The sequence below is a fragment of the Salvia splendens genome, chromosome 6 (genome assembly GCF_004379255.2).
Source record: "Salvia splendens isolate huo1 chromosome 6, SspV2, whole genome shotgun sequence".
Taxonomy (NCBI): domain Eukaryota; kingdom Viridiplantae; phylum Streptophyta; class Magnoliopsida; order Lamiales; family Lamiaceae; genus Salvia; species Salvia splendens.
Window position 1 is genome coordinate 4,861,622 of NC_056037.1, and position 14,631 is coordinate 4,876,252.

General features: G+C 40.0%; 1 pseudogene; it reads left to right on the plus strand.

Annotated features, from left to right (window-relative positions):
* Nucleotides 1–10,683: 10,683 nt before the first annotated feature.
* LOC121807884 lies at nt 10,684–12,614 on the plus strand (annotated as a pseudogene).
* Nucleotides 12,615–14,631: the final 2,017 nt, after the last annotated feature.

Sequence of the window (14,631 nt, forward strand, 5' to 3'; positions counted from 1 at the left end):
AATTGGAGAGAGAAAGTTTCCATAAAAGAAAATGTGTTATCTTAGTTGAGACAAACTAAAAAGGGAAACGTGCATCTTAAGTGAGACGGATGGAGTATTAGTTTATAATAATTGCGAGTGAAATGAATTAATGAATTATAAAGTCCTCTTAGTAAAAATGAAATGTGATATTTAATAAGGACCAATGAAGTATATTTAATGTGGAGTATCATTTTTCTAAAATGTTTACTTAAAAAAGTGTTTTGTTTATGGTGGGATGGATAAAGTGTTTTCATTTTGATCCGTACCATAAAATTAGTCCACTTCCATTTTCATAAGTTTTTCTCTCTTCTGAGGTAGACCTCATTCTTTACTAACAATACTTAAATAATTTTTTCTTTTCTTTTTTTCCTCTCTCTCTTTTACTTTATTAATTTCACGTTAAACTCGTGTCGTTCTCATAGTCTCTGTTTTTATAGGACGAAGAGATTATGTATCAATTGTTACTTTCATTAAGAGCCCAAACAGCTCGTAGTGGTGAACAGACAAAGAACTCATCGTGACCAACGAGGATGTCGGCCCTTAAGGGAGGTCGATAGTTATGAACTCAATGTCTCACATCGGTTGTAAAAGCAACTGATATGAAATTCATATATACTACTAAACGAGTTTTCTCTTCTAACATGCTAGTTTTTTTAGGATGAGTTCTTTTATTTGGTCCAAACTCCAAATCAATAACATTGGTGATTTAAATTCTTTGTTCGAGGCACATTGTCCACTCATTTGAATTCCTTTTATATAGGCCGCTTCTTGAATTTACTTGTTAAAACCTTTAAATTCTACAATTTGGACTCGAATGGTTGAAGATGCTCGCTTGCCCAATCTATGAAAGTCTTCAACAATCAACATGGTTATTATTGTGGTTTGTTTTGATAAATTTTCTTTCTAAAAAAAGTTTCTTATAGTCGCAAATCTTCATCACCACTTGAAGAGTAAAAAACAATTTGAACCTGTCACTGATGTCCAATCCCCTTTGTCACAGCTGCTTCCTCCACTAAGAATTATTGCTAACTTTCTATACGGCCATTCAACTCCAAAGATTTTTGAACTTTTACTTATTTAATATGAATCACAAAGTTAGTAGTATTCCATTACAAGGTAATTGATGGGATTACAGTTACCAAACTTTTAACAGCGAAAATAGCAACAAATTTTAATTGGATTTAAAATACAGACGGACAAATGAGGTGGTACAATATATTAGTACTATCTACTTATCAATGATGTCTATTAGTCAAAGCTGCATCTAATTACATTTATTTATTTGTATTTTTTCATTTTTTTTGTAATTTATTTGATGTTTGCATGCCGACACGTTTTGCATTCGCACATACATAAATTTGAACAAAATACTATAATTGTGTAAATAATTAGTGGCACTATTGAGATTGCGAACATCACAATAGAACTTTGAATTGAAAAACAACAATTTCCGTTTTCATTTATTCCGAGATAAATGTCACGTGTAACATGTGTATACTTCAATTATACTCAACATGTGTATATTTCAATACTAGTTGTAACCTTATAATTGAGAGAAAATAATGCAAGTTTTCCAATACTAGTATTATATACCCTTTCCAAATTCACATTTTGCTTAGTAAAATTTAGGGATGGCAAGGATCAATAGTACGAAGCGAAATAATTTCTCAATTCTCACTAATGTTGGAAAACCCGATTTTGAAATTCGTACGGTGTAACAATGATTTTGATTCACTGTGCAGTTCAAGCAATGAAACTTGAAATTGGCACCATGCGAACTTCAAGTAATTTTGACACATAATATATTTGACACGTTTTCAGTGTTGACGGTGTCTAGTGCTGGAACTGCATCAGTTACCCATATATTTTAAAGATTTTTATAGCAAATATGCAGCAAATGATCAAAAAAATGGTAAGCAAAAGGCCCACAAATAAAGCAAACAATTCATATAACAAACTAGTATGTGTGAGTTGGTCAAGCGGTAGAGTAGTAATGTCTATCTCCGGGGTGAGCTTGAGGTTGACGTTCACTCTGATCCATCCCTCTGGAGCTCCATAATCCGCACTTAACAAAGGTAGCTCGCGGATATAATGCCTCATTGTTTTAAGATACGGCGTCATGGGGCCGGTCATGATCCCGTAAATTTACTTGGTGCTCGGAAATAGTTCTTGGATTAGGCCATGCCAATTGTTTAACCCCAATATCTTTCTATGAGTGGTATCTGCTATTTCAAGATTCGACACGAGCAACTTTGACATAACTACTCGGATTAATGGGACTGTAATCCGGCTGCTCAAGGTCCCTTCACGGGTATCTGCTATTTCTAAAATAAATGTGTATGACATGTGTCTATTTCAGTTATAATTGTAACCGTATATTTGGTGAGAAAAGAATGCAAGTTATTGAATATGTTTATATACCCTTTACAAATCCACTTTTTGCTTAATATTACTAAAATTTAGGGATAGTAGGGATGAATAGTAGGAAGACAAATAATTTCTCATTAAAGCTGGAAGATCCAATTTCTTACTTCGAAAGAGCTATAAAAATAAGAATAATAAGGAAATAATAATAAATAATGTGATTTTTTATGGATGACTAATAATGCAGCTCATCATTTGTGACCACATTAGTTACATAAGTATTTCTATTTTCTAATATTTAGTAAATTAGCATATTTTAAATGTGAAAAATAGGCGTCGCGAGGGCTAGTTTGGGTATATAGTTAAGGAGATGGTGGTTATTGGCTTTCCGATGAGGCGATGAGGCAGCATAGGTTGTTGGCGTCAATAATTCGCTGAGACATCATCCCTGCAAATACTTTGTTCCACCATTTCATCCAAGATTTCATGCATAGCTTCCCTCATAAGTCATAACTATCCCTGCATCCCCTGACATTTGTAGCTGCTTCTGCATCCAATTTTCCCTCCATTTTCTCCAACATCTCCAACTCAATTTGTAAAGTTTATGCCTTTATTATCTGATGGGGTACGTACTAAACAAGCCCAATAGCAGTGACGGCCCATCAACCCAAAGCCCAAGGAAGAGTATCAGTTCGGCATTACCAAAGAGTTCGGCCCCAGCCTACAGCTCGGTAAAAGCCGACCAATCAAGCTCTACTCTCAGATCGGCAAAAGCTGCTCGGCAATAGTTCAGCAGTTCGGTCTCAGTGTTCGACCGAACTGGGAGATAGTGGACTCATGCAGAACCTCCACGACCTCCACTACACGATCTATTTAGTGGTGGACCCATGCAGGATCTCATGACCTCCACGACATCCACGATCTAATTAGTGATGATGTAAGCCACGACCTAATTAGTGATGATGTAAGCCACGACCTAGTTAGTGGTGATGCAAGCCACGATCTTAGTTCAATGTATAAATAGAACTTAGATCAGATAGACTAGGGGAGAAAAAGAGAAAGCTCTCTAGACATCAAATATCATATAGCAAGTCTGTATTTGTAAGCTGTAAACCAGATCAAGCAATACAATCTTGCCCTCCTTTCTTCCCGTGGATGTAGATTTACCTCAGTAAATCGAACCACGTAATTCCTTGTGTCGTGATCTATATTTTCTTTTACCTGCATTTACTACCATCAAAAATTCGCCCAACCATCACTGGCGCCGTCTGTGGGAAACAGAGAACCAAATCTGTGATAAAAGCGAGTTTTTGATCCTCTTCCACCAAAAAAATGCATACCAGATCACGTAACACCCATAATACCGTTCGTGATAACCATGAGGAAGCTAGTCCAGCCCGCAGGTCTGGAAAACAGCCTCGGGAGAAATCTACTTCCAGTTCTCACGGAGAAGGAACAAGCCGCTCAAAGACTCATCGCACCGAGTCTTCCCAGCAGCCCGATTTGAACGAGGCTGTCAAGTTGTTTTTGGCCGAGAAGCAGGAAGAGTTCTTAATTTTCCTGCAAAAGGGCCAAAAGCCGGAGACGAAAACGGTGGATTCTCCCTCATCATCCAGACATGAAAGTCACTACCGCAGTAGTGCCGTGTCTTCCAGGAAGAAGAATCCTCAACCCCGACATGTTCCTGTTCCTCCTCGGTACCGGAATCACAGGAGAACTCCATCTCCTCCATACCGAAGAGATGTCGGGTTCGCCATGTACGGAGCATTGAAGACTCCGTTCTCGGACGATATCACCCGAACTCCCTTGCCACAGAACTACCGAACTCCGTCGATGACTTATGACGGGTTAGTGGATCCTCATGATTTCTTGGGACGCTATCAGTATAATATGGCGAACCAAGGTCTCAATGAGGTCCATATGTGCAAGCTGTTTCCCGAGCTGCTTATCGGGAACGCAAGAAGGTGGTTCGATAGCCTCCCCCAAGGCAGCATTAGATCTTACCGAGATCTAATGGATGCTTTCCACAGGAGGTTCTTTCAGAAAGCGGAAGCCCGAATCACTTCGGCTCAGCTGCTTTCTACACGTCAAGGTCGCGACGAAAAGATCAGCGACTTTATGACGAGGTTCCACAAGGAATGCCTACAAGTAGATGATCTCAATGATCTACTTGTCATTTCGGCATTCCAAAATGGAATCCTGCCCGGAGCTCTCTACAGAAAGCTCGTGGAATGCAGTCCGCAAACAGCTCAAGAGATGTGGGACATTGCGGACCAGTTCTCCCGTGCCGATGAGGCAGACCGTCGCAAACGGTCTTTAGACAGCTCATCCCGAGGAGACGGGAGGAAGCCCGATCATAGCGATCAGGGACATCCTCGCCGAACTCCTTTTGAAAGGATTCAAAGGACTCCGGTGCAAGACCGATTGGGGCCACGTCTCAATCCTGAGAAGCCGCCCGCCTGCCGTGATTCCGGTTAAGATCGGCGTACCCAGTCCCCGAACTCTAAATTTCTCCTCAGAAATGAATGATGACGGACTGAGAGCCGAACTAGATCTGGCCGAAGAAAGAAGAGAATCGGCCTGCATAAAAGCAGCCAAGTACAAGGAGCAAGTAGCCCGGTATTATAACCAAAGGGTGAAAAAGCTGCAATTTCAAGTGGGAGATCTCGTCTTGAGAAACAACGAAGTAAGCCGAGCAGAAAAGCTGGGCAAACTCGAACCCACATGGGAAGGTCCATATCGGGTGTCAGAAGTCCTCGGCAAAGGGTCTTATAAATTGACTCACATGTCAGGAGAACAAGTACCCCGAACATGGTACATTTCCAACCTCAAGAAGTTCCATTTGTAAGAGACAGTCCGGTCAGTCAGTCTTGTGTCTAGTTCGGTCCTAGGGGTATGTGCTTTCTTTGTTTTTTACTTGTTTTTCATGTTTGTCTATGTGCGTTTTGTTTGTCTATGTGCGTTTTGTTTGTCTATGTGCGTTTTGTCTGTCTATGTGCGTGTCGTCTCTTACAAATGTTACTGAGGTATCTTGTTCTTCGAAGGCTGATCCCCTTTTTAGAACATATATAAGCCAACGATTGTGAGTCCAAGCTTCTAAGGAGGATACAAGACCACAATTCAGCTTAAGAAACAAGCAGTTCGTCTGAAACGAACTGCAACAAAGGGAAAGTCCGATCCACGCGATAAAACTCGCCGAATTAGGACAAGGGAAAGTCCGATCCACGCGATAAAACTCGCCGAATTAGGACAAGGGAAAGTCCGATCCACGCGATAAAACTCGCCGAATTAGGACAAGGGAAAGTCCGATCCCCAAATTAGGACAAGGGAAAGTCCGATCCGAGCGATAAAACTCGCCAAATTAGGACACAAGCTTAGTCCGGTCAAAGAAATTTACTTCATAAGACCAAAGACGAGTCCGGTCAAAGAAGTTTATTTCATAAGACCGAGGACCGAGTCCGGTCAAAGAAGTTTATTTCATAAGACCGAGGACCAAGTCCGGTCAAAGAAGTTTACTTCATAAGACCAAAGACGAGTCCGGTCAAAGAAGTTTATTTCATAAGACCGAGGACCAAGTCCGGTCAAAGAAGCTTACTTCATAAGACCGAGGACGAGTCCGGTCAAAGAAGTTTACTTCATAAGACCGAGGACGAGCACGATGAAATTTTTTCGCTGAGCTGTAAATACGCAGTGATAGAAGCGAAATGAAGATTTCATTTATTAAAACTTGTTCGGCATATAATTCTGCTGCCCTACGAGAAGGCGTTACGCCATTACAAAGGACTATTCTACTGTCCATGGTTGCTAAAGTTGAGCCATCTATTCAAAAAATCCTCGTGAAGCCGAGTTCGGGCGTTCCGGGCAGCTGAAGAATAAGCAGGTCGACGAGATGCTCTGATCGACCTACCGCCTCTTCCTTGAGTCCGGGAAGTTCTGGCACCTCGGCGGCGAAGAGTCTCTTCACGAAGCATTTGTTGATCTTGCTCACTCATAATCACAGCTCCTCTACGAACTTCAGTCCGTCCTTGTCTTGACGTTTCCGGTTGCTCCTGAGTCCGTTCTCGTCTTGACGTTTCCGGTTGCTCCTGAGTTCGTTGCTGATTTGGAGTAGGATTTTGAGCAAGTGGATCAGAGGTTTGAGCTGGAGTATGAGCATCTGTTGGCGGGAAATGCCTAAGGAATCTCTCGATTGAAGGACGCCGGGAAAGAACGATGTCGTACCGAGAAGCCCAGCGCCGCAATGATTTCACAACTTGTTGGCAAGCCGAGCTCTCCAGCGCATTGTTCCTCCGGAGTACATGAAGCTCCTCCCACAGTTCATCAACTTGATTCTGAACTTCAGATATGCTCATTCCCCCGCGTCCGCAGATGAAATCCTCATACGCAGTCCTCTCAGCGACGGCAGTATTCAGCTCGGCCTCCAGATCTTTCTTTTCGGACTCTAAGTCCTTATTGTCGGCCTCCAGCTTCACCAAACAAGCCAAGAGTTCGTCATTCTTCATCTGGTCAGCTATGGCTTTTTTCTCAGCTTCGTCTAAAGCGGAAGAGTACAGCCGCTTCCAGTGAAGTACCTCCAGCTCCTTAAGAGTTAAGAATACAAAGCTGCTATGTCAGTTCGGCATTTCATTTTACCGAGCAGGTAGTAAACCACAACAGGAGTAAAAGAGAGTACGAAAAGCTATACGAAGACACAAGTGTAGAAAGAAGAATTTTTTCATTCATAAGAAAAAAAATTTTTACACAAGGAGGGCTTCAAGGCCATTTTACAAGAAGGAAGAAACTAAACTAAGAGAAGGGAGACGAAATCATACTCCGCCAGCTTCGTCTCCGGCTCCTCGGTGAGGTTCAGCTTCCTTCTCCTTGTCTGCCTCAGCTTCAGCCTCGGCCTCCCTGCTCCCCCCAGCCTGCTCGGTGCCCCCATCACCGATCAGCAGCACCTCTTGCTCGGCCTGCCTGTCTCCGGTCTGCTGATTAAGCTGCTCAGTCTCACCCTCTCCGTGGAAAATTGGAGCGGGTGAAACTGGCCCTAAGGAGGCAAAGATAGCCTCCATATTCTCGTCCCGGTCAGCTCGGCAACTACGAACTCGGTCAGCAGAAAGCAGGACCGAGGACGAAGCAAGCTCCTCAAGGAGCGGCAGACTCTGGAGACGAGCTGCTATCTCTCGGCCGTACAGCGGCAGGACGACTTCGGGCCCCTGCTCGGCATTATCGGTCATCAGTTTCAGCAGATCACCGACAAAGGCCGAAAATTGATTGCTCAGAAAGAGTTTCTCCGCGAAAGCACGGAGAACCTCCCCTTGGGCCACCACGGCGGCAGCATCCCTCCGTTTCGTCTGCTCTCGCTGGATGACGAGCTGGTTTTTGGCAAACTGGGCTTCATCCTGGGCCGAGATCCTAGCAGCTCTGGCCTTCTCAAAGTCTGCCTTAGCCTGTTCGGCCTGGTGACGAGCAGCCGCCAACTTCCTCTGCATCTCAGCATAATCGTTGGACGCTTTGGAGAGTTCAACGGCGACGAGCTTGGAGAGCATATCGTTCCTCTGAAAATGGAAAAAGGAAAAAGTCAACCGAGGGGCCACAAAAAATACAGGAAAAAAGCAAGACCAGAAAATCAAGAAGAGAATTCACCTCGGCGAAGTCCGTGGGCCATAAAAAGGGCTCACAGATAAGTTCCGAAGGAGGCGCCAAGACCACGTCTTTCTCTGGCGCTCTTGGGGGTTTCTGAATCCTCCCCTTCTCCCTTGCCGAAGTCGACTCCGGCTTCTTTGGATCCGAAGAGGTCTTTTGCCTCTTCGGATTCTTCTCGGCATCAGACGCCGAGCTGGTGGTTTTCGGCCTCTCCGGTTCCTTAGATTCGGAGGATTTGCGACCGAGCTTGTTTAGCAAGTTCACTGCCAAAAAGCAAGAAAACAAGGTTAGTTTTCGTCGTCAAGGCAGTAATGCATAAAAAAGAAATCCTCACCCTCAGTCTCTTCGTCCGAAGACGAGGAGTCGAACACGAAGTCGCCCTTGACGAGCTCAGACTCCGAGTACTGCTTCCTAATCATGGGAATCTTATTGAGCTCGGCCTCGAGCTCGTCCAACGGTTCTACCCGAGGATGAGGAATAACGGACTTCGGCCCTCTCCAGGAAAAGTCCGAAGCCGAAGTCCTATTATAAAAAAAGAAGCGATTTTGCCATTTCGGCCATTTGGTTTTACAAAAGGCTCTAAAGGGCTGTAAAGGGATCAAGTAAAACCAAGATCCCTTCCTCTTAAACTGGAAGAAATTAAGGATTGCCCTCAGAGACAGATCCTTATCTAGCCTACGCAGTTCGGCAGCAAAGGCCGATAAGTGCCTCCAAGAGTTCGGAGTCACCTGACCTAAAGGGAGTTGAAAAAAATCTAGCAGCTCTACAAAGGCAGGGGGAAGAGGGAAACGAAGCCCGCATTCCAAGCCGGCTTCATAAACGGTGGCGTAACCCTCCGACGGCGAGTCAGCCCTATGAAGGTCGTCGGGAATCGCAACCTTCCCCCCAGGAAAAAAATATTTTTCGTGTAAGGATATCACAGTATCCTTACTCAAGATGCTGTGAAAATACTCTACGGTCTTCTCCCCGGATTCTTTCCGGCTAGAAGACCCCTTACCCCCCTTTCCTACCGCTACCTGACTCAGAAGAAGAAGAAGAAGACATGGTTCTTACTCTTTGAAAGTCTGAAGAAATTCTGAAGAAATTCTTGAAAGCGGAAGGAAATTTTTACGCAAAAGAGAGAGAATGCAGAAGAAGCAATAGCAAAAGTGTTCAACTGATGAAGAAAGGACGTATTTATCAGATTCGGAGAAGATTTCAAAATCATCGCACCGTTTCGAATCCCACCTTTTCAGGATTCAACGGCCGGATTTTACTGTCGCATTTAATGCAGTCACGCGCAAGGCACGTCCCCTAACGTCAGCCTCTCCCGTACCTTTATCCAGAATGCCGAAGTGACTCGCTTCGCCGAAGTGATTCACTTCGCTTTTCGGGGGGGGTAGTGATGGGGTACGTACTAAACAAGCCCAATAGCAGTGACGGCCCATCAACCCAAAGCCCAAGGAAGAGTATCAGTTCGGCATTACCAAAGAGTTCGGCCCCAGCCTACAGCTCGGTAAAAGCCGACCAATCAAGCTCTACTCTCAGATCGGCAAAAGCTGCTCGGCAATAGTTCAGCAGTTCGGTCTCAGTGTTCGACCGAACTGGGAGATAGTGGACTCATGCAGAACCTCCACGACCTCCACTACACGATCTATTTAGTGGTGGACCCATGCAGGATCTCATGACCTCCACGACATCCACGATCTAATTAGTGATGATGTAAGCCACGACCTAATTAGTGATGATGTAAGCCACGACCTAGTTAGTGGTGATGCAAGCCACGATCTTAGTTCAATGTATAAATAGAACTTAGATCAGATAGACTAGGGGAGAAAAAGAGAAAGCTCTCTAGACATCAAATATCATATAGCAAGTCTGTATTTGTAAGCTGTAAACCAGATCAAGCAATACAATCTTGCCCTCCTTTCTTCCCGTGGATGTAGATTTACCTCAGTAAATCGAACCACGTAATTCCTTGTGTCGTGATCTATATTTTCTTTTACCTGCATTTACTACCATCAAAAATTCGCCCAACCATCATTATCATGATTTAAAATCCACGTGCAAAAATGAAAACTATTGATCACTGATGCGATTTCAGCAGTACATGTTGGTGACACCAAAAATACCCCAAAATATTCTGTAGCAAAGACTTTGATTCGCGGTTTAGTTACAACAATGACTTGAAATTTGCACCGTGCGAATTTCAAGTCATTTTGACATGGAACATTTTTTGCGTGTTTTCAGCCTCGTTAACGTCTATTCGCGGTTTAGTTACAATTCAAGTCATTCTTACATAGATCATTTTTGCCGTGTTTTCGGCCTTGTCAACGTCAACTGTCGAAACTGCATCAATTAAAGATATTTGCCACATTTGAATTTAGTAAGTACTTGTAAATTTGTAATTTTCCACTAAACACTGATTTATGCGAGTGGCTTGGATCGTAATCATACCATTCATATCTCCAATCTCATAGTGTTTAATATAAGATTCGGGATAAACACAAATTAATTGTAACATTTTTGAAATTCCAATTTACATCAAAGCACAACCAGTGCATATATTCTCTAAGATTTTAGTAAATGCATTCACATGTCCCTCTCACACACATCTATGACTATAAATATATCTCGACAAAACATAAAAAACACACACACATTTCTATTGCATCTTATTCATCATTCATAAACATGGCAGATTCTGAGCATATCAGCGTCCAGGAACTCATCAAAACCAAAATCCAAGAAATCGCACATAAATACGTAATCGATCAAGAAGCCGCATTCCCATCAGAATTCTCCGTTCCGATCATCGACATGAAGAACTTCTTCTCCTCCTCCGGTTCCGAACTCGAAAAATTCCATTCCGCATGCAAAGAATGGGGTATTTTCCAGGTTCTAGTAATTTTATTATTTAAAAAAATTTATAACATAAATTTAAGAAATACTAATCTTATTGGTTGCAGCTGGTGAATCACGGGGTGGATGGTTCGGCGCTGAGGCGAGAAATTCATGAGTTCTACTCGTTGGCATTGAAGGAGAGGTTGCATTATCAAAATTAGGGCAGGAGAATTCGAGGGTTATGGCCAGAATTTGATCGGCGATCACAAGGGGGAATGGGGCGATCGCTTTTACATGATCACCAATCCCATCCGCCGGAGGAAGCCTCATCTCTTCCCCGAGCTCCCCCACTCTCTTAGGTCAGTCAGTATATCAGTATGTGCGAACCACTGAATCTTTTTTAATTGAATATTTCTTATACTAAAATTTATTTAGGGAGAGCCTAGAGGGGTTCATATCGGAGCTACAAAAGGTGGCGAAATGGCTTCTGGGATTGATTGCGGAAGCTCTGAAGATGGATGTGAAAGAGATGGAAGAGATGTTCGAGGATGGGATGCAATCGGTGAGGATGAACTACTACCCGCCGTGCCCGGAGCCGGACAAGGTTATCGGGCTGATGCCGCACTCGGACGGAAGCGCCGTCACCATCCTCCTCCAAGTCAACGGCGTCCAAGGTCTTCAAATCAAAAAAGCTGGAATTTGGATGCCCCTCAAGTTCTTGAATGAGGCTTTGGTCGTCAATTTGGGTGACATTGTTGAGGTCAATGCTTCTCATCTCATTTCCACTACTTTAGGCATAACATAAAATACTCCATCAACTTTCATTATTTCATGATCAATACTAACAAATATCCCATTTTTGTTACCAAACTCGGATTTAATAGGAGGGATAAGAGAGCTTGCACTGTGACATTAAAGTTGAAGAGTAAATAAAATAAGAGTAATCCTTTTATTGTCAAAATTAAGATTAAGAGAAATGACTCAATTTAATTGGGACACTTTAAAAAAGAATACGACACAATTTAAAAAAGAATACATATATAGCGTTCTTTTTGCTAAAAATATAGTAATATTGCCTATATATATATTGTAGAATGAATAAATAAAAGACCCTCATAATTATTTTGCCATTATGATTTGGAATCACCAATTCTCATGCAAATATAGGTGATCCCAATATGTAAGTATTGATGATTAGTGGCACTCACATGAACCACATAATAATTGAGGTTGACCATATACCAAAATTAAACACAATCTTAATTTGATTTGAAATTTTATTTAGTAGTAATGTATTTTGATTTATCACATACTACTTTTAGTGCTATATCTCCTATTACATTTTATTTGAGAAGTAGAACGATACAATATTAAATTATTGACTTCGACTCATTCATACCACATTGATTAAGAATTTACAATTCTGGTCAAAAAATTTTATGGACTAATTCGGTAAGATACCTTAATTAATCATTGGAACATATTTTTTTTCATTTCAATCTTATTTACTTGGTTCATTGATAAACCTCATTTATGATTTGCAGGTGTTGAGCAATGGATTGTACAAGAGCATTGAGCATAGGGCAACAGTTAATTCAGAGAAAGAGAGAATTTCAATAGGAATGTTTTTCAACCCTAATTTTGAAGCAAATGTGGGCCCATCTCCAGCTCTCTTGGGTAATCAGAAGCCAATATTTAAGACTATATCAATGAAGGAGTATGTTAATGGCTTCTTCTCTAGGAGACTCCAGGGCAAATTTCTAGATTCCATGAGAATATAAGGCCTCGTTGAGTTAGATTATTTAGTTTTGAGTGAATTAAATAACATAAGTTTGTATTTGGTGTGAAATATAATAAAAAACTGTTATTTTGACTCTTTATTTGGTACAAATGTTTACATTTATGTGAAAGTTGCAAATGGACAAAAATAACCTCACTAAAACATATTTTCTCCGTCACAACATAATAGAGACATTTCTTTTGGGCATATGATTTAAAAAATTGATGCACTAAAGATTAAAGTGGAGAGAGTAAATAAGATATGAAATAAAGTAAGAGAGAGGATATTAGATTAAAATATAAGAGATGATAATGTTTTTTGTCAAAATAATAACCAAAATCAAGAAATAATGAAATTGCATATTTTAGTTTGTTTTAGTAAAGAAATTGAATAGTTAAAAAAAATGGGTGGAACACAAATTAGTTCAAAAGACACAAACATTCCGAAAGTTATTCGATTAAATGTGCCGTAATGATACTTTTGTATAAACTGATCTGTATTGTAAGTATTCCCTTAAAAATCTTCTTACGATGTTTTTCTCAATGAAAATTAATTATTTTATAATTATTCTTGCAATATCCATCCTGAACTATGTAATTTATCTATCATGTCAGTATCTCATATTGAATCACAGTTGACATTCAGCCGCAAAATTTCAGTTTTTTTTATTAATCATTTCTATTAAATTTTCATATTTAAAATTTAAATTATATAATCATAATAAAATAAAACAAACAATTGAATCGTAAATAACAAGTCCAATAAAATTTACCATAAACCCGACTTAACGAATAAATAGAATTACATAATTAAAATCAACTAACCCAATAAAAAATCAATCCAAATTCAAAGGCCATTAAAATTTAGCCCAAAGTAAAATATAAAAAAATACTACTCCGTTTAAAACCTTCCTAATAATCCCCTGCAGTGGGGCAATCCACAGCACCCCATGCGGCATGAAACGCACACAATTACTCATTAAACGACGGCCAATTTGTTGGCAAAATTACTTTTAATTCATTTACTAAACTTTTAATTGTTATAGTATTAATAATAGTACTACTCACATTTCTGTAGATATAATTAACAAAATAGATACAAGTATATTAAGAAATACAAAATATTAACTAATATGCTTTTTTATTTATAAATTCAATATTTTGGTTATATTTCACACTACATGATATTTATGTTGTTAATTAACATTTTTGTAGGACTACTTTTTCATGATTAGTAGTAGTATTAAGTAATGCGCATTTAATTTTTAGTATCATCTTGATTTGAAGTCATTTAGAAATTGAACATATACTGTTATTACTATAACAATTAAAAATGTAGTAAATGAATTAAAAGCAATTTTGCCAACAAATTGGCTGTTGTTTAATGAGTACTGTAATTGTGTGCGTTTAATGCACCGCATGGGGTGCTGTGGATTGCCCCACTGCAGGGATCCAATCCCGATTTGGTTGTGGAGTCTCCATTGAGTCATACCGATTAATTAATCAATATTTTAATCCTTTTGTTTTTAATTTCTCTAAATAGTCAACAATCCCTTTTAGAATAAAAAATGCACGAAGACTATGTACTTAAGAGACAATTATTGATAAAATAAACAGTATTAATAGTCACTAATCACTATCATATGTTACAACACGAAGTAGTTAGTAGTAAAGTATGATAGAAAATATAGAGTAAGAGAATATTTTTTTTGTCAAAAAATTGTACTCCTTCTTAATCACAAAAATGTGCACTTTGGGTTGCAAACAAATTTTAATATATAATTTGGGTTGCAAACAAATTTTAATATATAATTGATAAAGTAAGAGGGATTTAAATAAAAAATAATTAAAATATTATTATTGGAGAATGAATCACTATCTTATTGAAGATAAATGAGTTTTCAAAATTAAAAAGTGTATATATTCTTGTGGAATAAAGAAAGTATGACTCAACTACCTTTGGACAATTAAAAGATACAATTCAATTATCTTAGGAAGGGGGAATATATATTTTATTAA